General features: G+C 36.5%; 1 long non-coding RNA gene across 2 annotated transcripts in view; it reads left to right on the top strand.

Annotated features, from left to right (window-relative positions):
* The window catches only part of LOC117671720 (uncharacterized), a 60,422-nt gene that overhangs the window by 23,758 nt on the left and 12,338 nt on the right, over positions 1 to 24,326 (top strand). The window contains exon 2 of one of the 2 annotated variants that reach the window (XR_004592986.3): positions 3,024 to 3,264. The exons of the other annotated variant lie outside the window; for it this stretch is intronic. This is a non-coding gene — a long non-coding RNA (uncharacterized LOC117671720). Of the gene's footprint in view, positions 1 to 3,023; positions 3,265 to 24,326 lie in introns of those variants that run through there. 2 annotated transcript variants of the gene reach the window in all.

Here is a 24,326-nt window from a genome sequence, read left to right as displayed (position 1 = left end):
TTTATTTATGACGAAACTTTCCAGATGTACTAAAGTAGTTTGTCATTTGAGGAATTTGTGGTCCCCACCACTGAGAAACATGTATCAGAAAGTGATACCGTGCCTATAACATGGAGATGCATAATACTTAAATATAAAAAGTGAATGCTTAATGAAAATATTGAGTGTGTATGTTTATGTGTATGTGTGTGTATGTATTTGTATGTGTATGTGTATGTGTATGTGTATATGTATATGTATATGTATATGTATATGTATATGTATATGTATATGTATATGTATATGTATATGTATATGTATATGTATATGAGAGGTGGGTTTCAGCAGGTTCTGACCAGTTCTGGAGAACCGGTAGTGGAAATTTTGAATAGTTCGGAGATCCGGTAGTAAAAATTCTGACTGACCCTGCCCTCATCTATTCTCTGCCTCCCAAGTCCCAGCTGATCAGGAGGAAATGGGGATTTTGCAGTAACCTTCCCCTGGAGTGGGGTGGGAATGGAGATTTTACAGTATTCTTCCCCTGCCACACCCACCAAGCCATGCCCATCAAGCTATGCCGCACCCACCAAGCCACACCCACAGAACCGGTAGTAAAAAATATTGAAACCCACCACTGATGTATATGTATATGTATATGTATATGTATATGTATATGTATATGTATATGTATATGTATATGTATATGTATATGTATATGTATATGTATATGTACAGTGGTGGGATTCTGCCGGTTATAGGGGGTTCGGCCGAACCCTTTGTTAAATTGCTGGCTCGCCCCGCCCCTTGCCCCGCCCCTCCGCACCATTATTTATTGCCAATAAATAGTGGTGGGCGAGGGGCGGGCGAGCCAGCAATTTAACAAAGGGTTCGGTGTTTTTTTGTAATTTTATTGGCCCGCGGAGCTTCAGCATAGGCTAATTAGCCCTTGCTTAGATTGGCTCCCAACTCTCAGCTGATTTGCTCTCAGCTGTTTTGCTCATGGCTCTGCTGCTTGCTTGCAAAGAGTGCTGATTTTTTCCCCCCTAGCTATATTGAAAAATGAAACAGAAAGTAAAGCAGGCTGTTGGCTTTGCACGTTGGAAAATTAGGCAGGCAGGTTTCTTTTCTTTTTCCTCACCAAAAAAGGTAGGTGCAAACAATGGGAAATTTAGGGGAAAAGAGGAGAGTTCAAGATTTTAAAACACAAAAGAAAAAAAGCTCTATTTAACTAGGGAATTGTAATAATTGAGATACTATTAATTGTATATTGTGTTGAAAGCAGAAATGGTTAAGTTGTGGTTTGGAGGAATATATGGGGGAAATTATTTGGTTTATTATTATTGGTAAATATAATTAATTGATTTGTAAGAAATTGGATTGCATGGAAATAATTGGAATATTCATGTTCACATTGATTAATATACAAAAAAGGTAGTTATATAACTAATTGATTTATATTAAAATGTTGAATTTATATTAAACAACTGTAATATTACATAATTAACCAATGTGAGGATGGATATAAAAATAGATGACAATGGGAAGGGGTATAATATAGAATAGAAGGGAAAAATTGAATTTGATTAAGATTAGAGATGAAGATGAAGGGTAATATTGGTTTTTTACAAAAATAGATGAGGAATAAATATGGCAAAAAGGAAATATAGAAATTGTAAATTTAATTGAAATGACTAAACACTGTTTAAATTTGTGAACCGGCCAAATACTCTGTTCCAAGAAAATACATTGTATGTTTGTATGTGTGTTTCTAATTATTGTTATTTATTCATATTTGTTCTCTTTTATTCTTTAAAGTTTAACAATTCATTCTTTATCTTAATATCTTTATATTTGTTTGGGGTTGGCTTTCTTCCCTTTCATCTTTTTTATTGTACAGCAATCTTTCTCCTCAAACCTACCACCTCTCTCTTTTCTTTCCTTCTTACTTTCTCTTCCTCCCCTTCTTCTTCTCCTCCCTACTTCCTCTTTCTTTCTCCTTCTCCTCCTCTCTTCCTCCCTCTCTTACCCTCACTCCTACTCTAATTTCCCTTCCCTTCCTTCATCCCTCTCTATTGCTGTATCCTTTTATGCATATGGACTACTCAGAGGGCTGAAAAAATTATTTCTGACTGGTCCTCGCACTTTTGACCAGTCCTCGAACTTACGACTGTCCTCACATTTTACGTTTTTACCCTATCTTGTCACCATAATGAAGAGAAGCAGTTGTGAAATGAGTGACACGGTTGTTAAGAATGCCGCAACGGGCATAAATGTGAGGATGGTCATAAGTGCGAGGACCGGTCAAAAGTGCAAGGACCAGTCAGAAATATTTTTTTTCAGCCCTCTGTAGTCCCTATGCAGATAGCCACGCCCACCGGTCACATGACCAGCTAGCCACGCCCACCCGGTCACATGACCACCAAGCCACACCCCCAACTAAGCCACGCCCACAGAACCGGTTGTTAAAAAAATTGAATCCCACCACTGTATATGTATATGTATATGTATATGTATATGTATATGATGTATATGTATATATATCTCAATCTGGATTCCCTCCAAATATTTTGGCCATGTTGGCTAGGAATTCTAATCCTTACTATCCCAATGTACTGTATTTAGAAATAACCAGACTAATGCCTCTTTGGCTTAGAATTTAATGTCTAAGTGATGTTTATTTACCAAGCAGTATCTGTCCTGACATTAAGAAAACTTAGCAGTAGCTATCCTCTCATATTGAAAGCGAGGCACCCAAATAAAGAATTCATTTAAATAATACAAACACTATAATATTTTATGAGCTCAGGAACAGACATCTTTATGCTTTGATTTTTCTCATGAGGTTTTCATTCAGAAATGAGGGTGTGCAACTTTTATATTCAAATTTGTTTCAGTGTGATAATACTTGGATTATGCCAGGATACAAAATGCTTTTAACCATGTAATCAAATCAGTAAAAGCTACAATATCTTCATTTACACAGTCGGCGGAGTTTAGTTTTAAACAGTGATGTATATATAACCCATTTGTTTTATTTATTTTAGCATTTTGGAAGCTGCTGATTCTGGGTGTCTTACAGTTAAAAAGCAAGAACCATAACCCCACCCCAAAAAAGGGAGGGAACCGCTGCATAAAGTGTCTGAAGATAAACCCATTCAAGAAGGGCTTTATCTTCTACCTGCCCTAAGAACTATTTCAATGAAATCAAGACCTACAGTGTATTATGCACACCAAGAAAAATTGTTTAACTCAATAACATCATTAATAAAGTTTGCCTGTACCATCTTCTTGCTATCTCATAGGCTTATCTATCATGCTCAGAGAAGAAGAAGTATGAGGACATCTCTAATTGCTATCCTGGTTTTTTGCCCTGGAAAGTATATTTTTGGTTCTTAAACGCAGCTTGTAAAGAAGATGTAGTTGGTCTGGGCATTAATCCAAAAGGTTGGAATCCAGCCTCAGCTTGATTTAAGAGCCATCATAAATTGTTTCACCTTTTACTCCAACTGCAAACCACATGCCATCAGCGGAGTCTCTCCCTCTCTCAGTCTCTCTCACATCTTTTGCAAATGTATTTCCCCTAAAAGCAAAGACAGAATAAAACAGGCATATGTCAGATGTTGGTCATACCACATAATGAACATCTGCGATAATCCCATAGTGAAGGGGGATCCATGTAAAAAAATATTTTAAATAGGTTTTTTTCAAGAAAAACAATGGATATTAAATTAAATAAAAAGAAAGAAAAATAGTCCAAGCTAAGAATTATTCAGCAGAAATAATTCATTCTAAGATGTTGGACTACCAACAATAGGATCTTATCAATATGGTTTACATGGCTCCTGAATACCCCTCTTAGTGTAGTTATGCATGTTATGAAAATGGACATGTTGGATTCATGTCTGAGGCCAGAAACATGATGGAGTACAAGAAAAAAAATATTTATTTTATTTATTTTATTATTCATATTTCTATGCCACCCACTCTCCAAGGACTCTGGGCGGCTTACACCAAAGACAGTATACTAAATAGCATATTGCCCCCAACAATCTGGGTCCTCATTCCACCTCGGAAGGATGGAAGGCTAAGTCAACCTTGAGCCGGTGAGATTTGATCCACTGATCTGCTGATCTAGCAGTCAGCTGAAGTAGCTGCAGTACTGCACTCTAACCATTGTGCCACCTCAGCTTATGTATTGACACAAATGGTTTGTGTTCAAATAGTTTGCTTATATAGTTTGGGATTGTGAACAAATCTAAATATTGGACAACCTACCTAACCATATCCTATCTGCAATCCATGGAGAAAAATATGTCAGTTAATGAATGGAAGGCCCAGTCTACTGGGTCTAGGACAACTTGGCATGGCCAACTCAGCATGGCCAAGTCACTGCAGGCCAACTCACCATGCAACAACTCACTGCAGAACAAGTTAGACTAATAATGAAGAAGTGGCAGAATTGAATAATTAAATAAAAGATGCAAAAGGAGGGGCAAAATGAAATGTGAATGACAAATATTTTAAAATTATTTTAAATAATTAAATTGTTGAATTGTCCCATAGCAAATTGTCTGGCACTGAGTTGGCCATAGTGAGTTGGCCATGGCAAGTTGGCTCTGGCAAGTTGTCCCTTTCCATGTTCTTAACTATGGCATCAACCAATACTGGGCTGGAGTCAATAGATCTTTGTTTTCCTGATCGGTTAGTACTTCTCAGTTTTTGGGTTCATGACTGTTTAGCAATGCAGTTAGATCTGAATTTATTGAATTTACTGTATATTTGGCATTTTTATTATTATCCATATGGTTCCAATGTAAAATATGCAATTAGCCTATGATTATGTTTTTGCAATTTGTTTCAATGGGGGAAGGGGTATTTATCTCTTTCCTGACTTTTTTCATTGTCCACCAAACTTGTTTTTTCTCTTGCTCTTTTTTCCATTTTGCACCATTCTGAACTTTTTTGATCTGCTTTTTCCTCTTCCTTGCTATCTGTTCAGCAATACTGCTCTGTCTCCATATGCATTGGATCTTTATCAATTAAACTGAATGAGGGAGATAATTGGCAAGGATTAGTAGATTTATACTGATAACTGTAAAGTAATCTAATTTATGCCTTCCATTCCTCTCCCCGCCCCATTGTCTCAGTGGTAAGAACCTCTCCAAGTGACTAAAAATGAACATTGCAATATAGAATCATTTCCAGGAATAATTATGATAACTGGAAAAATAAGTCAATCCATGGTCAATACTTGAAGGACATAAATGGAAAAGCTGATAAAAAGCTGACATGGTGCTGGTTAAGATCAGGAGTGTTAAAGAAACTGAAGGCTTTATTTTAGCAGCTCAAGAACAAGTTTTGCCAACAAATTGCATGAAGATGAAAATTCAGCATGTTACAAAAAACAGCAAATGTCACCTTTGGAGTAAAAGGGATGAAACAATTGACCATTTGATCAGTGACTATAGCTTATATCCAGCAACAATACCTTTAACACCATCAAACAACTGCCTTTTCCAGGTCCTCGGGAATGATTAAATAGGTAGATGAAAATGACAACTCGAATCTAAAGAATTGGCTGACTGTGCAAATAACAGCAACAACAACAGCAACAACAACAATGATAATAATAATAATGTCTTAGACTATGAAAGAGGGTCTTAGAAAGTACATTTCTAATTATGAAGTCTATTCATAAAATAAAAAAAGAACTATAAGATGACATATACATGACAGGTCATCTAAGAACCAGGGTATATGACAAGTCTATCAGCTCCCCACCCCCACCCCCATCTGGATCCTGAAATAATAGCTCAGTCAATAGTACTTGTGGCATAACCTCAGTCCAGGTACTAAATTATGACTGGGGAATGGAGCAGAAGGAACAGATGTGGCTAGAAACTGTGCTATATTACTGAAAAATAATGTTCCCAGTATCATTTTTAGAGTCAGTTGCTGGGCGCAGATATTTACTCCTGCTTACTGAAAAAAAAGAAGAAGAAAAGATGGAAAACCCTCACTTACATGTTGATTAAGCAACTTCTCTAAGCTAAACCTATGAAATGTTGAATAACTGACTCAATTTGAACATTTACCTCCCTTGATTGTTGTGTGTGTGTGTGTGTGTGTGCATGCGTGTGTGTGTGTGTGTGTGTGTGTGTGTGTGTGTGTGTGTGTGTGTGTGTGTGTGTAAATTCACATTGCCCCATCTAAAATTGAATAGAAATCCAAGTGAACCCTCACAGGGTAATAAATGAAAGTGATACCTACGTTTCCCGTGGAATCTTAATTGCTACCATTTAACTGGAGTCTGCCTCCAATGCGAGTCTAAAGCACATTTACAGAACCACTTATGTGCCAAAAAAACTAATTCTATTTTTTCCTTGTAAGACAGATGGTACTTTGTATTGACTCTCCATAGCAGATGTTACCCAGCAGGGAAATGAACATAACCCCCCATTCTACCCCTAATTATATTAGCCAAAAAAAAAAAGGAAATGAATGAGCAAGATGTCAAATATACTCTAAAATGAAAATGACATCCCTACCCCATGGTTTTGTTACAGTAGTTCCTTGTTAAAGCAGTTGCCTCCTTTGCTTATTCAGGATTGTGAAATAGACTCTTGTGCCATCACTAAGTAGAACATGGCATAATGTAACACCAACCTGATTAAGAGTCTTCATGAAAGAATATTTTAATATGAAAAAATGGGATATGAAACCAGGAATGATTCTGGTTCTTATCTATATGTCTGTAATTAATTAGAATAAGATGAATACATAACACACACAATTCATGTCATAGAATTGTAGTTCTATGGAGTTTCAAGAATAAAAACATCGAACTACATTATTGGAATTATATATATATATATAGAACTTGTGATGGAGAAACTGTTAATTATTTCAGATAGGACTATAAAAGAAGGATAAAGATGCTTGAGTGGGATAAGCAATGATTATCCCCTCCTAATTCAAGGCACATTCCCAGAATCCTTAGTCAAAAGAAGTTAAATATCTCATTAAATTAAAATCATATATCTATTCCTTGCCATGGAGCTGATCGCTATTGTCCCTTGTGAATAGAACCTCTTGAAAGCACATTTTATATTGTTCTATCTACTGTGTGATTCCTTGAAAAGAAAGTTTGTATTTATTGATATTATTTGAAATCATAAATCCCAGCCTTCTTTTTTTGCATTTAAACATTAGAAAATCATAATAGACAAAGTGCCAAGTTCTTAAGTTTGCATGGGTATGTATGCATTTATGTATGTTAGTGTCTCTGTGTGTCTACATTTTATAGTGTATACATTTCACAGAAACTGTGATAATGCTAATGGACTACAAAATTTGTGGGATTTGCATATTGTCCAGTACACAGCTAATACATTCAAGAGCTTTCTTGAAACATTTACATGTATTAAATGCATGTTCTGTTTTGCTTTCTTTCAAATTTGAAGTTCTCCAGGACATCAAAAAACGTTAGCTTGTTGGTATCATAAGCCAATTTTAAACTTCTTTTCTAAAGAAGCAACTTTATTTCATATTGGTTCTGAGTGCCAGCACAAATGAATTTGAATCCAATTTTACTCAGCTTCATGGTAGTTTTTATTTAATGAAGGACAAGTTGATCCAAAAAGCAAAATGGAACAGCCAAAATTACATTCAATTGGTGACAAAATCCAGTCTACCAATTTCTTTTCAATAAAATCAGTTACAGCTCCCCAGCGATAGCTTTCTCAGAGGAGGGGATTAAGCCATTTCTATATGACTGCTTTGGACATAGAAAACAGAACATGCATTTGCATCAGACTGTCATAGGACTCCTAGCTATACAGTAAAATTCTTTTCAACAATTTAATAGTATCATGGTGTCTGCTGTCATTTGAGATGAAATACTTCCTTTACTGTTCCTGCTGCTAAATTTAGAAAGAGATGAGTTTTAGCACAATGACCAAAGTTTTGTCTGTCATATATGACCCTCCATAGATTTATCTGAGTTGATCTTGTCTTATATATCTACCAGTGAATGTTCTATTTCTGAAAAGCAATACTATGTGTGGATATGTGCGTATGTTTGTCTTAGCAATACTAAGCATGTATGTACATACACAATTAAGTTATTACATGTAGAGTCCTCTGCTAACTGCTTTCATGATCACCTCATAGCCTCTCACCCACCCCAAATCTTACTGATTCTGTTTTTAAAAACCCACAAGGAAATTTGCCTATTAAACTTTGTGCTTTAACTAATATAATGCAAAATCTTGTCAAACAAAAACCCAGATTACCAGATATCTTTAGCCTAATGTAGGGATCCCCAATCCCCAGGCCTCAGCCCACTCCTGGGCCTTGAGCCTTTTGGAACTGGGCCACAGAAGTGGTGGGCAAGCAAGCACATGCGTGCATGCATCCCAACTCGCACAAGCAGCAGGTGAGCACATGTGCCTGCCGCTCACACAAATGGAGCCTTGTTTGCCCACCGCACATCCAGAATCATCGCCCCATCCCGCCAGTCTGCAAAGCCAAAAAGGTTGGAGAACTTTGGCTTAATGGTTAAGGCACCAGTGAGAAAGCAAGGGACTTTGAGTTCAATCCCACCTTAGGCATGCGAGCCAGCTAAATGGCTTTGGACCAGTCATTCTTTTTTTAAAAAAAATGTCAAGCATGTATTAGATAACAGATATAAGTATAAACATGATTATGAATACATGAAATGGATAAGAATAAAAGGGGATATTAGGACAGGGACGGTAGGCACGTTGGTGCGCTTATGCATGCCCCTTACTGACCTCTTAGGAATGGGGTGAGGTCAACAGTAGACAGTCGAAGGTTGAAGTTCTGGGGGTTTGGGGAAGAAACCAGAGTCAGCTAGTGCATTCCAGGCATTGAGCACTCTTTTGCTGAAGTTGTGGGGAAAACGGAAGGAAGAAAGTGTGTTGTACATGTTTGCCGCGTTGAATTATTTATAAAAATAATAAAGGCTGGGTACAAATAAATAAAAAAAACAAAAAGTAATACATTGTAGACTTAATTTTCCTCAGAGCCTACCCCTCCTTTGCATTTTTTTCTTAAAGCATGAGCACAAACATACACAGAAATGTAAGCAGGATACCAATTGCTAGCATTAAAGCAGAGACTAAAATAAAGTTAAAATTCAATTAAATTAAATTACAATTTCCAGAATTATATATCTGAAGAGAGAGGAAATTGTTCAGCAAACAACTCAGGTCATTTGTTATTGACAATAATCCAAGATGTCTTGCAACACTAAATGTACTGGTATAAGAGTAACCAAAATCTATCTTGCAATTATTATTCCTCTGTAAAAGAAGATTCTATTTTTCTACCTCATTATCAAGATATTTTAAAATGGCTTTAATTTTTATTTTACTTTGAAATTTTTGAGTGCATTTTATTGTGAAGTAGAAGAGGGTAGCAGTTTATATTTTTCTTGATGTTTTCTCTTAGGATTTTATTCAAAATATGAAGATCCAAGATGATGACAGATAATTTGGAAGTTTTTTACAATGGATATCTATCTATCTATCTATCTATCTATCTATCTATCTATCTATCTATCTATCATCATCTATCTATCCCCACTAATTTGTGGCTAAAAACTGTAATCAATTTGCATTCCATCAATGAGAATATCACTAGAATTGTCTTCTGCATTAAGAAATGAAGTGAATTTCTTGTTCATAAAACCAGAAAAGAGTAGATGACAAAAAATAGAGAATAAATGTTCAGCAGAATATTAATTAAAACACAACCACACACAGAATCCTGGCACAGCACCCTGCAAGAAAGAAAGTAGAAAAACTGGAACAGATTCAGGGAAGATTGCCCCACCCTGTACCACCCACACTGCAGCCTAAATTCTGCTGGGGAAGGCTTTTTGATGGTGCTACCCATGAGAAAATTTGCAGCTAGAGAAAGCATATGGCCATTGGCATTCCTTCTCCACAACAACATCAGACATTGGAAAGGCTTTCCAAGGGATCATTGGATTTTTAGAAAATGGCTCAAGACTCATGCTTATTCTGACATTCCCTGAAACTTAAGTGGACCAGGAGGAGGAGGAGGAGGAGGAGGAGGAGGAGGAGGAGGAGGAGGAGGAGGAGGAGGAAGAGGAGAAGAAGAAGAAGAAGAAGAAGAAGAAGAAGAAGAAGAAGAAGAAGAAGAAGAAGAAGAAGAAGAAGAAGAAGAAGAGGATGATTTATTATTACTTTAATATTTACAATTTAGAAATTATTTTATTTGGATTTCATTATTGGAAACCATCCTAATTCTATGAAGTTTTAGGTTGGAATGTAAATCTAACCAAACAAACACATAGAGATTATAGCATTATGAATATCAGCACAGAACTAAAAATTAAAACAATATTGGAAATATTCTGAATTCATTTAAACATGCATTATAATTTTGGAGAGAAATGCGTATGCTAACAGTCTGGAAGTTTATATATAGTGGAAAACAATCCAGCAGTGGTAAATAGAACTAGTACAGTAAATTGACAGAAAGCTGTTTAAAATATAGCTATACATTAAGAAAAGGCAACATATGAAATCTGAAGTTAGATCTTTATTGAAGTTAGATCTTTATGGCCTTCAGAGAATCTAGGAAACAAAAGATCCCAATAGCTTTAAAAAAAAAAAAGGCTTGACACATTTATACAACTTTATTCTGGTGTCTTTTAATTTCACTGGTTTAGGAGTAGAATCATGAACATATGTTGGAAACGAAAAGAATACCCTTCATTTGATTCAAATGTCCCAAACAGTTGTGGATATAATGCATTCAGCATGACCATACACCAACACTATCAAACAAATCATGCAACCAGAGAACAGCCAGAAGGGCTTTGCTGGGCCCAGGATCAACATACTCTGTGCTATGAGACTAAGGAATAGGTTCAGAGTTGCAACCGTGCTATTATTTTGAGAAATGCCTTTGGGTTTCTGCAGTTTTGTCTTGGAGTTCATGGTCTTCATCATTTACATTGCCAAGTTAAAATTTTTCCTTGGGCCTGAAAGCACATGTTTCCCCATGTGCAACTGAAATTACAATATCTTATTGTACTGTATTGTAAAAATATCTTCCTAAAACATTAGCTTTCTGCTTCCATTAATGATGAAAATGGCATATATTTAAGATGGGGCCAAGACAAAAATGTTTGAATGGAGAATGAAACAAATGTTCCAAATATTTTTTGTTTTGGTGTCTGCTCCAATGTTATACAATTTCACAGCTTTCATTTTCCATGCTTTACAAAAATATTCATGTATGAATTTATACATATCGGTTTAGGTCATAAAAGTTTAAATCTATGTTGAATATTTGCAGCCAGATATTTTCTGGTCAAAAATGTACCAAGGGAATAAAATATTCCCTGAAACTTCTCCCACATAAATGTTTTAGAATTTAATTATTTAGATTATAGTTTATTAGCTGCCCCCTCGATAACTCCTGTAGTGCCTTCTTCAAGCTGGATATTTTAAGTTGATACATAATCATATAAATTGATAGAAGAATATAACTTCATGCAGATATATCTGATTCACTTTGTGATACCATCCTGTATGAAGCATTCTTCCTCTCTGACTGGCTATGAATGCTACATTGGTAATATAATGAAATATCTTTGCTGATTGATAACTAAATTAAAGAGGTTTGACATGATCAATTCAAAAGATGCATGCCCTTATTTTAAATGAGTGAGCATGATTGTTTCTGTCCTCCATCTTCTTCCTCCCTTCAAAAAAGCTCTTAATTAAGAGGGCTTTTATCATTTGAGAAATGTTTCATAAAAAGAATTCTGCTACTTTACTGTACTCAGTTCTGTTCACTAGACATGATCTTCTATAGGCACTTCATATGGGAAAAAAATCTAATCTCTTTTGGATTGGCCTGCCTCACCTATGCTATTTGAGGAGGCCTGCTCCAGATCTCCAGGGTATTGCAGGATATTCCAGAAAAAGAGCTTTCTCTTCCATTGCACCTGCCCTTTGCAACATCTTGCCCCCTGGGCTGAGGACAGCTCCAACCAGTGGTGAAATTCAATTTTTTTTACTACCGGTTATATGGGTGTGGCTTGGTGGGCGTGGCAGGGGAAGGATACTGCAAAATCTCCATTCCCACCCCACTCCAGGGGAAGGATACTGCAAAATCCCCATTCCCACCCGACTCTGGGGCCAGCCAGAGGTGGTATTTGCTGATTCTCTGAACTACTCAAAATTTCTGCTACCGGTTCTCCAGAACCTGGTCGAACCTGCTGGATTTCACCCCTGGCTCCAACCCTCCTGAGCTTCCACAAGAACTTATAGACCTGACTGCCAGTTGGCTGGGGGCTACAATGGAGACGCTTCACATTGGGGATGTTGATAGATTAATCTATCCCACTTCCCCCCTTCTCATCCTACTCCCTTCCTCCCCATCTTTTAGTTAGGGCTGAGTATTTGGATCTTTATAATATCTCATTTATATCGTCTACAAATTTTGTATCGTTTTAGCTTTTAATATTGTGGGCTGCCCAGAGTTACCATGTGGTAAGATGGACAGCCAATAAATTTTAAAAATGAATCAAACAAATAAATAAATAAATAAAAAGAACTATGCAAATAGCCACTGGAATAGAAAAGGATTCTATCTGCAGTAAAAGTAAATAGATTCAAGAATGAAGTCTTCTCCAGATCCTGAAATTATTAAAGTCTGTAATCAGGTATACTTCTGACAAAGCCCAGATCAGGCAACCAGCACAGAGGGATCAGGTCTTTTTCTTCCATTTGGCTTATAATCAACGGAAAGGATTTAGCAGTCTGATTGAAAAGCCATCCTTTCTTGTTAGCTATTTTAATCACAAGGCCTCATCCTCAAAGGGTCCAGGGAATAGCCAAGATGTAAGTGGTATTACCATGTTGGAGAGAAAAACCACAGAACAGGCACCCAAAAGAGGCAGGAGGAGGCTGGGTAGAACAAATAGAAAGGACAAAAGATTCAGCAAGTAGGTCTGAGGTGCAGCCAAGACATTCTTAGTAAGAGTACTTGACCAGCTTACCAGCAGTCTTGTTTGGCTTCATTATTTTGGGGCTTCTGGGAGGCCGGAGCCAAAGAAAGCTGAAAAGTCGAAATATTCTTTGCAATACAGGCAGACCCAGGCTATTCTTCACATCTTCAAGATCATCATCTTTTTTTGTTACCCTTTCCTTTTGAAAGATGTTTGGCTCAGCTTAAAAATGGAACCAGGAAAAGTATATACTTTCCATAAGAGAGAATATGTTTGGTATATTCTGTAACCTCTTTTGTTCATGAAAATGAATGAGGAAAAATATTTAAGCCAAAGAAACCACTTTGATTATTAAGAGGTTCTCCAGTAGCAAACTCATCAGACAAAAAAATCTTGCATAAAGGGGAGTAATAGCTTCAAGTGATGTGTCTATATAAATAAAGAATAACTATAGTTGTTTTATACACAGCAATGTGAAATCACAGCTGCTAGTTCATTAGTTGCTGTTGACCTTCATATGCACTGAGTTCTTCCCAAGATATATTGGCATAATACATGTGTGAATCCAAGCAGTACGACCTTTTGTAATTGACAAATGGAAATTCTGTCAATGTGAAGATTTTCCAAATACATCCAAAAAATTTTTTTGATGTAGCACCCAGGGTGCTGTTAACTAAACTACTGGGATCATTATGGCCAATTTAAGCCATAATCTTTCAAATTTGATTTTCAGATCTTGATACGTTGTGATCTTATCCAATTCTTTGTCTTCTATTCTATTAACTCCACATCAATCATCTGCATTCTTTTCTTTTCAACAACAGTTATATTTGGTGTGTGTTATGAGTCCAGACTTTGTCAGTTTGTATTTCAAAATCCCACAATATTTTAACCTGCTCATTTTCAACAACTACTTTTTACTAAAACCATCTTCAAAAGCTTTAATCCAAGCAGCATTTACAGATTAAGAGTTGGAAGGGACTTGTAGGTCATCTAGTCCAACCCCCCGCCCAAGCAGGAGATCCTACACCATTTCTGACAAATGGCAGTCCAATTTCTTCTTGAAAGTCTCAAGTGATGAAGCTCCCACAACTTCCGAAAGCAAGCTGTTCCACTGGTTGATTGTTCTCACTGTCCGAAAATTTCTCCTTACTGTATTTCCAGGTTAAATCACTCCTTGTTCAGTTTCCATCCATTATTCCTTGTCTGGAATAATGACTTCAGGTGCCTTGGAAAATAGCTTGACCCTGTGGTGAAATGTAAAATTTGTTACTACCGGTTCTGTGGGCGTGGCTTGGTGGGGGTGGAGGGTAATATCACTGAGTGGGCATGGCCAACTTTTTTTTTTTTACTTTTAAAACCATTTTTTCTACAACCTCTTCGGCAGAAGAGGTTGTAAAAAAAATGCTTTTAAAAGCCTCTGACGATCCCAGTTGACTTGCCTGATCAGCAGAGGCTTTCTTTTTTTAAAAAAAAGCCTCTGATGATCCCAGCTGACTTGCCTGATCGGCAGAGGCTTTTTTTCCTTTTAAAAACATTTTTTCTATAACCTCTTCGGCCAAAGAGGTTGTAGAAAAAATGCTTTTAAAAGCCTCTGATGATCCCAGCTGAGCCACACGATCATCAGAGGCTTTTTTTTTTTTTTTTTTACTTTTAAAAGCATTTTTTCGGCCAAAGAGGTTGTAGAAAAAATGCTTTTAAAAATTAAAAAAAACCTCTGATGATTGCGAGGCTGAGCTGGGCATGTGGGGGGCAGGGATTTTTGCTACCGATTCTCCAAACCACCCGCCTCCATCGTACCAGATCGAGCGATCCGGTCCGAACTGGGAGCATTTCACCCCTGGCTTGACCCCTTCCTCCCTGTGGCAGCCCCTCAAAAATTGGAAGACTGCTATCATGTCTCCCCTGGTCCTTCTCTTCACTAGACTAGCCATGCCAAGTTCCTGTAATCGTTCTTCATATGTTTTAGTCTCCAATTCCCTAATCATTCTGGTTGCTCTTTTCTGCACTTTTTCTAGAGTCTCAACATCTTTTTTATAGTGTGGTGACCAAAACTGGATCCAGGTGTGGTCTTGCTAAGGCGTTATAGAGGCTTTATAATTTTTATTATAGTCTTATAATAAATAAATTTCTATACTATAGAAATTTCCAAAACAGGATTGTTTCATTTTTCTTTTTCAGAATTTCTATTACCATTTATACTTTGGTAGAATTGCCTCTGGTCTAGTTGAAATAGATGATTCTGCTGAAAATTGCAATATTTGCCTCATAGTGTTCAATTTTCCTAACTATTGCTGTTATTTGTTGCTTTATGATTTCCAAATGATTTCAGTTTTTCTAGTGCTAAGAGCCAATATTTTTTATTATGGTTGTCCTGATAATTACATTTTTCCATTTTTGTTCTTTCATGTTTTTATATTAATTCCATTTGATTTTAATTTCTTTATCTTGGCCTCTAACCTGATCTTCCACTTTGAGACTGAACATGATTTTGCTTTTGGCTTTCTAGTTTCATGCCCATTTCTTCTATAACCACTACTGCTGTACAATAGCTGATTGGTCTGTTTACAGATGTTATTTTAATCCTTGCAATTGCCTTATTCACATCCTTCATTATATCTATCAGGTCTTTAGGAAATCTTACTTTCAATTATGACAGTCTTTGTCTTTCTACTGGTAATTTTGCATATGCCATATCCCAAAGGTGCTTTTTCAAGAGGCCTCTTGGAAAAGCTTTTCCAAGTTACCTCTTGAAAAAGCACCTTTGGGACAACCATGATCTGTATGATTGAGAATCTCCATAGACATTTGCATATGTCATAATTTTGTCTTTTAATTCTTCTTCTTCTTGAGAGAGTCAATTCATAAGTTTTTTCAGTGCTGGCATTGGTTCTGTTGTTATTACTTCTTCTATGTGATTATTGCTGTGGTCCACATCAGTTGTTTCCTTTATATTCCCAGCTGTTATTATTTGAGTTCCTTCTATTTTTCTACTATTGTTTTGAGGTCTTTCAATTTTATAATTTTTCTGAACCTCTTCCAGTTCTGCTTCCCTGAATAGTTTATTTCTGGTAATGAAACTCTTTTGATTTAGTTATTGTTATTGTTGTTCAGTAAAATTAGAGTCTGGATAAATTATTTTCCAATGTTCCAATGTTCAGTTTAAGTAGCCCTGCTTTGTTGGTTCCAATTTATAATAGCAGGCCATTATGGTGTGATTTTCACAAGCGGTATATTTTTGTTTTGTCTATGGTTGTTGTTCTTCCAATAACCTCCAGTGAGGAAGCATCTATACTGGTTAATTGTCCTCTCTGTTAGGAAGTTTCTCCATGTGTCAGATGTTAGAGTTCTCAGCAGGATCTCCTGCTTGAGCAAGGAGGTTGGACTAGAAGACCTCCAAGGTCTTTTCTAGCTCTGTTCTGGTTGAAACATTGTCTGCCAATCCCATTAAGAATAGTCTGGTGTGGGTGACCTTTCTGATAGAATACACCACTGCCAGCATAGCTCTCAACCTCATCAGTGGATCACAAGCCCCTAACCCCATGACAAGATCCATGATCATTGCTATATTATTAAATAGTTTGGGAGACTCTTGACATAACAAGTGAAATGCAGTTGGAAACCTCATTGAAATTTCAGTTCTTATTGCTATAAACAATTTAACATTCATTAAAGAATGAGCTTGGAAAAGTTCCAATGACATGCAATTTTCTTTGGCTAAAAGTTGGAATTGAAACAGAGTGGAAAGGGTTCAGAAAGGGTGACAAAAGCACTATTTTTTGCTATCCTTGGACATTTCTCCATTAGGGTTTTCCAAAGAAAATTAATCTAGATGGAAGTAGTTAAAACAGTGAGCAAAGCAATATTTGAAAGATATTCTCGCTTGATGTATCATCCCCCAGTCCAAAGTCTGCTTTGGGAGACAGGGATCCACTTCAAGTAAATGAGTCACTTTTGCTTCTTGGCCAGAACAATTAAACTTCTTGTATAATAAAACATGACCTGAAGCCTGCCCTTCAGCACATCATCTCTCCTCAAACCCCCAGAGGTCATTCCTGACATTTAACAGCTCAGAAATTTCAGTTTCTTAGGCTTCAGAGGCCAATTTCAAACCTTTAAAACTAAAATTAGTTTATTAAGCATTCTTTTTTCAATGTTTCATTTATTGGATTTTTTTTAAAAAAAGCCTTCAATATATGATTAGTCAGACACATACTCCTTTTATCATCCCAGTGAGATTTTTTTTCATAAGAAGTCCCAAAACAGGCATTGTCTATAGTGCCAATTGTTCTTTTGAATTTTTGCTGATTGTTGCCCATCGGCCGTTTGAAAGTGCTCAGAGTGAACAATGAGGAGAAACAGTTAATGCATTTTGCAACTTGCTGCTTCTTTATTGCTAGCAGCTGAACCACTTGGGGTGGGTCTCCCCCCTCCCTCTTTTGTTACTGATCTCTTGCCATATTGTGCATACAATCCCCTAACTACATTAGCTCATTTCTACTCTGGCCTTCAAGATTAGCTCATCTGGGTTATGTACTTTGGTGTGTAGGTGTTGAGTGTTAAAATATAACTTAACTTTTCTTTTGAAATTGCATTCTAAACAATAAGAATTAAGTTTGATCTTTTCTTGTTTTCCATGATACTGTACTCAACAAAAACAAGAACTTTATTTCATGCCTCACCAAGAGAGGGCTGGAAGGCATCAGGGTTTTCTAACGCCTCCACAGTTACCACCACCCTCTGATCCACACCCCAATTAAGCTCTTCGTGTTTTGGAATGTTTCTTTTACCATAAAATGCTTGTTTGTAAAAAAGACTTCGGTCTTAATTTCTGGATAAGCAGGAAGCAAGAGATAAAGACAAAAATAGCAAAATTACCAAAAATAAAAAATAAAAACCCATCGCATATGTAGAAAAAAGACGTTAGGGTGACAAGAAAGCATATTCCCTTACCCTTATGACCATTAGACCATTATGACCATTATGATTAGGGGTTGCAGAAAAGCAAAAACAGGGTTTTCACTCTGTTCCCACATCTTTTGTTTTGTTCTGCTTCCTTCATAGAATTCTCCAGAGGGGAAGTTTGTGTGTGCTTATGTTTAAACATTGTTTTCTTCTATAACCCTCATATTGCGCCCATCGTTGTTCTTATGTAAATTCTCTTAAGGATGAAAAATAGGTGCCTAGTTTGAGTAGCTGTCCCCAGTTATATCTCATGTATCAACTCTACATTAGTTTTCATTTAGTTGCAGTCACTCTGTAAAGGAAAGCATATTTAATCTAATAGAGATTTCAGACAGCAGGGAAGAGAGGGGGGGTAGGGAGAGAGAGGGAGAGAGAGGAAGGGAGAGGGAGGGAGAGGGGGAGAAGGATAAGGTAATCATATACTGGGGAATCTTTTTAAACAGTGGAGGTAAGAGCTACTGTACAAGGAGAAGAAATCACCCCAAACTGCCTGAATCTCTATTGCACTAATGGAAGACTTAATTGAATTAAAGAATTATCCATCAGCAGCAAAACTGTAATTGGCCAGCAAAAGAGAATTCTAAGAATAGTGTGAAGAAATAATTTCCCTCTGCAATCTGGGGATCACATATGTAGAGAACACCACAGGAACAAAATGGCAAGTGGTTAATTTTCTTCAAAAGTCTTTGTTTTCTTTGATTGCTATGGTTTTGCAAGCTTGGGATAGTACATGTCATGTGGCATCTGATAGCCTTCCTGCTATCATAGCACTAGTAGATGGATCATTAGGTAGCAGAGGGAGCCTGTCCCTTCTTTTATATGCTGGCATGGACCTTGCAACATTTGTTAAAGCCACTGCAAGTAGATCAAGCCATTATTTAGTCTACATCAATTTCTATCAAGACTTTCACTATTCATAAAAGAAAGCTAGATGTAGCCTTTGTAATATCAAGGCGTAGTTTGTACTTGCAAGGAATATATAAGTGGTACATTGAATCCAAAAGTTTAAGGTTACTATTATTTATTTATTTATTTATTATTCGAATTTCTATACCGCCCTTCTCCTTTCGGACTCAGGGCGGTGAACAGCCAAAATAAAAACATTTATACATAAATACGATTAAAAATAGATTTAAAATAATTAAATTTGGCCCATAGTTTAAAATTTATCAATTTAAAATCCATATCAAAATTTAAAACCAACCATAAAATCATAAAATCAAGAGAGACCGGCTAACTGAAAGAGATGAGTTTTTAGGGCCTATAGCTTGATAAGAAGATTCCTATGGATTTTGAGCTTTCTCTGGCTCCATGGTTATAAAAATTTTATCTTTCAAGATTTGACAGTCCTAGAAATTATAGACAGATTCTAGGTTGGTGTTTGAAAAAAAAAAGACTGCTTACTTGATGAACAATCATAGATTACTCAATTCTTCAGGGGTAAAAGATTATATTTGCAGCTTTTTAACCTATTTCTTTTTAAAGTTAATTAAATCCTTAGGGGTTATTGAAAATCATAATAATCCATTATTAAAGATACTTTGTACTATTGCCTAAAGGCTGCTTGCCTCCTGTGTTGAAAGTGGATGCAAATTAAGATGGCATAAGTAATTGCTATCCAGATTACAATCCATTTCTCTGTTTTGGCAGTGGTGCTGGCTAGGTGATTTACATGAGCGGTGGTTACCAGAGCCCTCAAGGCTAAGTGGGCATTCCTAGTACAATGTGCACTAGCCAATTATAGTGCAGGTTTCCACATCACTCAGGAAATAATGCACAGAAAACAGACCACATAGGTTTGTTGTGCCAGCAGAAGGCAAAAAAACTCACTTCTGATAAGAAGGAGAAAGATGAATGAATTGCCTTTGTAGAAGATAGGAATGTGTTGAGGATTCAGAACAGTGAGCCTTCTAATGGTAGAGTAAGCAATATATGCAGATGAGCCCTTGGAAATTATTGTGACATGTTCTTAATCACTGGAAAGGGAAGCCAGTTTATTCCCACGATTCATGAGAGCAACCTAGAAACCTGAACAAACTTTTAGTTCCTTGCCTTTAGACTATATTTGTTTGTTTGCTTGTGTACATAATTTATATGGCTGCCCATCTCACAGTAATGGCTTTGGGTGGCATTCATTGACTAAAACACAAAAACCATGGATACAACCTCCCAGCATCTGAGGATAAAACAACAGCCCCATTCATAGAGAAACACATCAACAGCAGCTGAGCTCACATAACCTCTGACCCAAATGCCTGGGGAAAGAGGTCTTCAGTGCCTTTCAAAAAGCAAAATAGGATCAGAACCACCTGGACTTCTGGGATGCTGCACTGATAAAGTACAATTCTGGGGTCCAACAAATGACATTGTTTGATAGAAGGACCCAAGTTCTCCTCTAGAACTGGTCAGGTGATGAAGAAAATGGGAGAAAGCAGTCTAACAAACAACCTGGCTTTCTGTCATGTGGGGCTTTACACATTAAACCAAGTTCAAAACCCTACTGTGAGCCAGTGAAACTCATTTAGCAGCAGTATTATTTGGGTGTAATGAGAAATGCCAAAAATTGCCTCTGCCACGGCTTTCTGGACCAGTTGCAACTTGCCAATCTTCAGGTAGATGTTTTATAGAAATTCAATATGGTCCCTATAGCCCAGGGTAACTAGACCCTGGATTACACAGAGCACAGGAAATTGGAAGATGTCATTAATACTAAACATTGAGGGCACCTTCCTGAGAACAGTTTGCCCCCGTTTCTCACCATATTGCCTCTTCCCACCATCACCCTAAAAGCATCACCTACTTCTTTCTCCAGCAGCCATCCCATATTCCCTGAAGTTGATTCATCCCAAACCCAAAGGTCTCAACATACTATCCTACTTACCAATTACACGATCAAAAGGCTGGCACCAGTGTCGAAAATTCTTCTGTTTTGCATCCAGCCTCTCGTAGCTTAAGCACCAGCTATCCAACCTCTGTTCCTACAAGAATACATCTAACAGTTACCCATTTGACCCAATGCCATCTGCATCCATCCTGCAGATGGGAAACTTAGGTATGGGAGAAGCCTAAAAGGTAAGTCTGATCTAGGGTCCATCCTTGTAATCCTTATCTTTCACTCAGGGGATAATAATAACTGTATATGGAGCAATATATACTTCAGTTAACATTCATAGAAGAATGGAAAATGCAAATGTTTAACAAACCAATATTTAGCAGACTTCACTGATATACTTTAAATGGTAGCACGCTACAAAAAGAATGTGGACTCTCTGGTGCTCTCTTAGCTTGATTGTTTTCTTGCAGATGTTTCATTAGCCAAATTAGGCAACTAGTTTGTGTAATGAAATGTCTGCAAGAAAATAAACAAACTCAGAGAGCACCAAAGAGTCCACATTTCAATCCTGCACTACAAATATCATCTTTTATTGGTACAGAAAGAATGTAAAAGTGAAATCTGGTAGAGACTCGTCAGATTTAATTCAGCTTGAAAGTTTGCTAGTTCTCAAGAAAAAAAATATATTCAAGGAGTTTGTAAGAAAGCAGTGCACACCAAAACATTCTGAAGTCGCTGTACTGTCTACACAACCTTCTGAGAAGGCAGCCATTATGGAACTGGCTTGATCATTTTGATGACACAAAAGAAGTAACCTATTCACTTATTTTCTGGAAGTAGCTTGTGGGGATCAAGGCTCAGATTGATATGCACAGAGAAGAGCACAGACAATCCTTTGTTGGTCAGAAATAAAGTGAATGAATGAGGCAAGCAGTGGAATAGAACTAGATCCAGAGTTGGCTTTCTTATACTTTTCATGCAACAAGCAAATTGTTGAATCCAATGCAGAACAACAGAAAACCCAAGGGGTAAAGAGAAACCAAGATAAATTGACTTTGTTTTTCTCTTCAGTATTCTTATCTATCAGGTTTTCCACTTTAATACATTATGAAGTGCATATATAGTAATAGTAATAAGAGACTATTGCATTTTTAGTTTTAAAAACTAAACAACCCATGATCCATTGGATTATCACTTCAGACAGATTTCTTTACCTAAACAGAAAAGCAGTGGGAGTAAGAGCAACTTTTGATTTCCTGTCAATTTGACTATGGCTGACTGCCCTCTGGCAACTGATGGCAGGACCAGTGGATTGGCTTCTAGAGAGCTAGTGAAAGACCCATCTACTGACCCTCCAAATGAAGGTGCAGAGACACTGAAGCCACCACAATTTCAATCCTACAGGAGTCATTGTTCCCAGATTTTGGACACATTATCTAAATTAGCTTACTTAAGGTATGTTCGTTAATAAATTGTTGCCTTATGATGTACTGTTTGGGTCAAATTACAGGTTAAGGTTAAAAGTTGCACATATGAGAATTTTAAGAGTATAAAGATAATGAAACAATGACCAGTTTCTCCTTTTCAAAGCCCTCATATTAGGTAGTGTTTATGAATTTCATTACAGTATATTCCTTATACTCTCCAACAAAACTGGACAATACTCCAGTACTCAAAAATCAATGTTTCATCTATATGTATGATAAAATTTACTGATTATTTCTTTAAATAATCAGAGACTAAGCAAATCATATTTGAATGCTACTTCTTGGGCCATTCATTCTGTTCTAATTTCATTTCATTTAAATTAAGATGAGGAAATCTATATGTGCTAATTATGTTTGGATTAGATAACTTAGTTATCGGGCTATACAATCAGTTAAGAAAATTGTTTGAGGATAAACAAACAATTTTGTTTGAGGGTTCTATACACATAGTATTGTTAAACACTATAGGGTCCAGAAATCCATTTTAAAAAGTAATGGTCTTGGGCCAACATCCAGTTATACTCCGATGCTCTATTTGCACCTAAAACCAGAATGTGGAACCTCTATAGATATGATTATGCTACAGTTAACCCCAATTGGCCATGGTTACAGGAACCAATAATATGTCACAGCTTTCCCACACCTATTTTAAAAATGGTGGGAAGGATACATATAAATATGTATTTAAACACATTCACAAAGCATTGTAACATTTTGTGAAAAAACAGATAAATGTGTAGCAGTTATTTCCCACTTCTATAACTTTTATGTTAAGAAGGATTATTTGGCTCATTTATTAGAACAAAAGTGATTTTCATTCACAAATGAAAGATCATAGGTATTCGTAGAAGCTAATGACACGTCATTATATCATTGTGCAAAGGATGTGAATTATGTAATTTACATTAGTGATGTCATTACATGAATGACTTGCAGTATGAAATTTATATCACATGTGATTAAATTATCACCACATGACATTAGTTGCCCCCTCTTTTCTTTCCAGAAAATGCCCATGTGCACACAAGTTTATAAAGACCAATTTGTTTTGTCCATTGTTAAGAGGATGGGACAGTGTTAGCAATAACTAAGTTGTTATCGCCAACTTGAAAACATTTATTTTGTTCAAGCAGCTCTTCCTATGTTGTAGTGTGTGCTACAGATAGTGCTACAGATAGTGTGAGCTCTACCTAGTCTTCAAAATAAAAGATTTTTAAAAATCTGCTAGACTGAAATTATTATGCTCTGTCTTTACAAAATGATGTATTGTTGCTATATAAGTATATAAGTTTGGTATTGAAATGTTTGGATAGGAGTCAAAGATTTGATTTCTTCATTTTAAGACATCTACATCACTTTTTCCTTTTCATTTGAAAATACTATCTTAATTACTTTACCAGAGGAAATTCCAGAGTTAAAAAGGTAATAAAGTAATTGTTTTGTAATGGAGCCTGCCAATTTTTGCCCCTGACATCATCCACCATTACATGGAGTTCTATTTGGAATCCCTAAGCAAAAGACCTTCAATCTGTCTACATTTTTTCCATATATACATACCAACTGTGTAAAGAAAATGTGGCAAATTTGTTAAATAAGTCTAGTTTTCAATGGCAATGCTATGAAAGAGCCCAAAGGATGGCAGTATAAGTCTTCACTGTTTTCTTCATGATGACTATGTTCAATACTCATTGGGCCATTATATATGTATCTTCCTCATCTAAATACCTTTCCTTCTAATCACCTCTTTGTATTTCTGCAAGTCATATAAAGGTTGTCCTGATCGGCCGGAATGTGTCTTAGCTATCACTTAGGTAGAGATGTGGCTGTTTTGGCTTTTAAAAACAACAACAAAATACTATTTATTTATATAATTTAGAAGTTGTCTGACTCCAAGCAAACTATACTTTTAAAAGTATAGTTTAAAAAAAGGAAGAAACAAACCATTAATATCCAGAGGAGAAAACCAAGCACAACCACAAAATCAATGTACTATCTGAATAAGCCATGATAGCAAACTGGAGAAATTAAAAATTGCCTTGATTTAAAT

This window comes from Pantherophis guttatus, chromosome 1, assembly GCF_059756535.1.
Source record: "Pantherophis guttatus breed Tessera chromosome 1, ASM5975653v1, whole genome shotgun sequence".
NCBI classification, from domain to species: domain Eukaryota; kingdom Metazoa; phylum Chordata; class Lepidosauria; order Squamata; family Colubridae; genus Pantherophis; species Pantherophis guttatus.
This window is presented reverse-complemented; position numbering and strand designations above follow the sequence as displayed.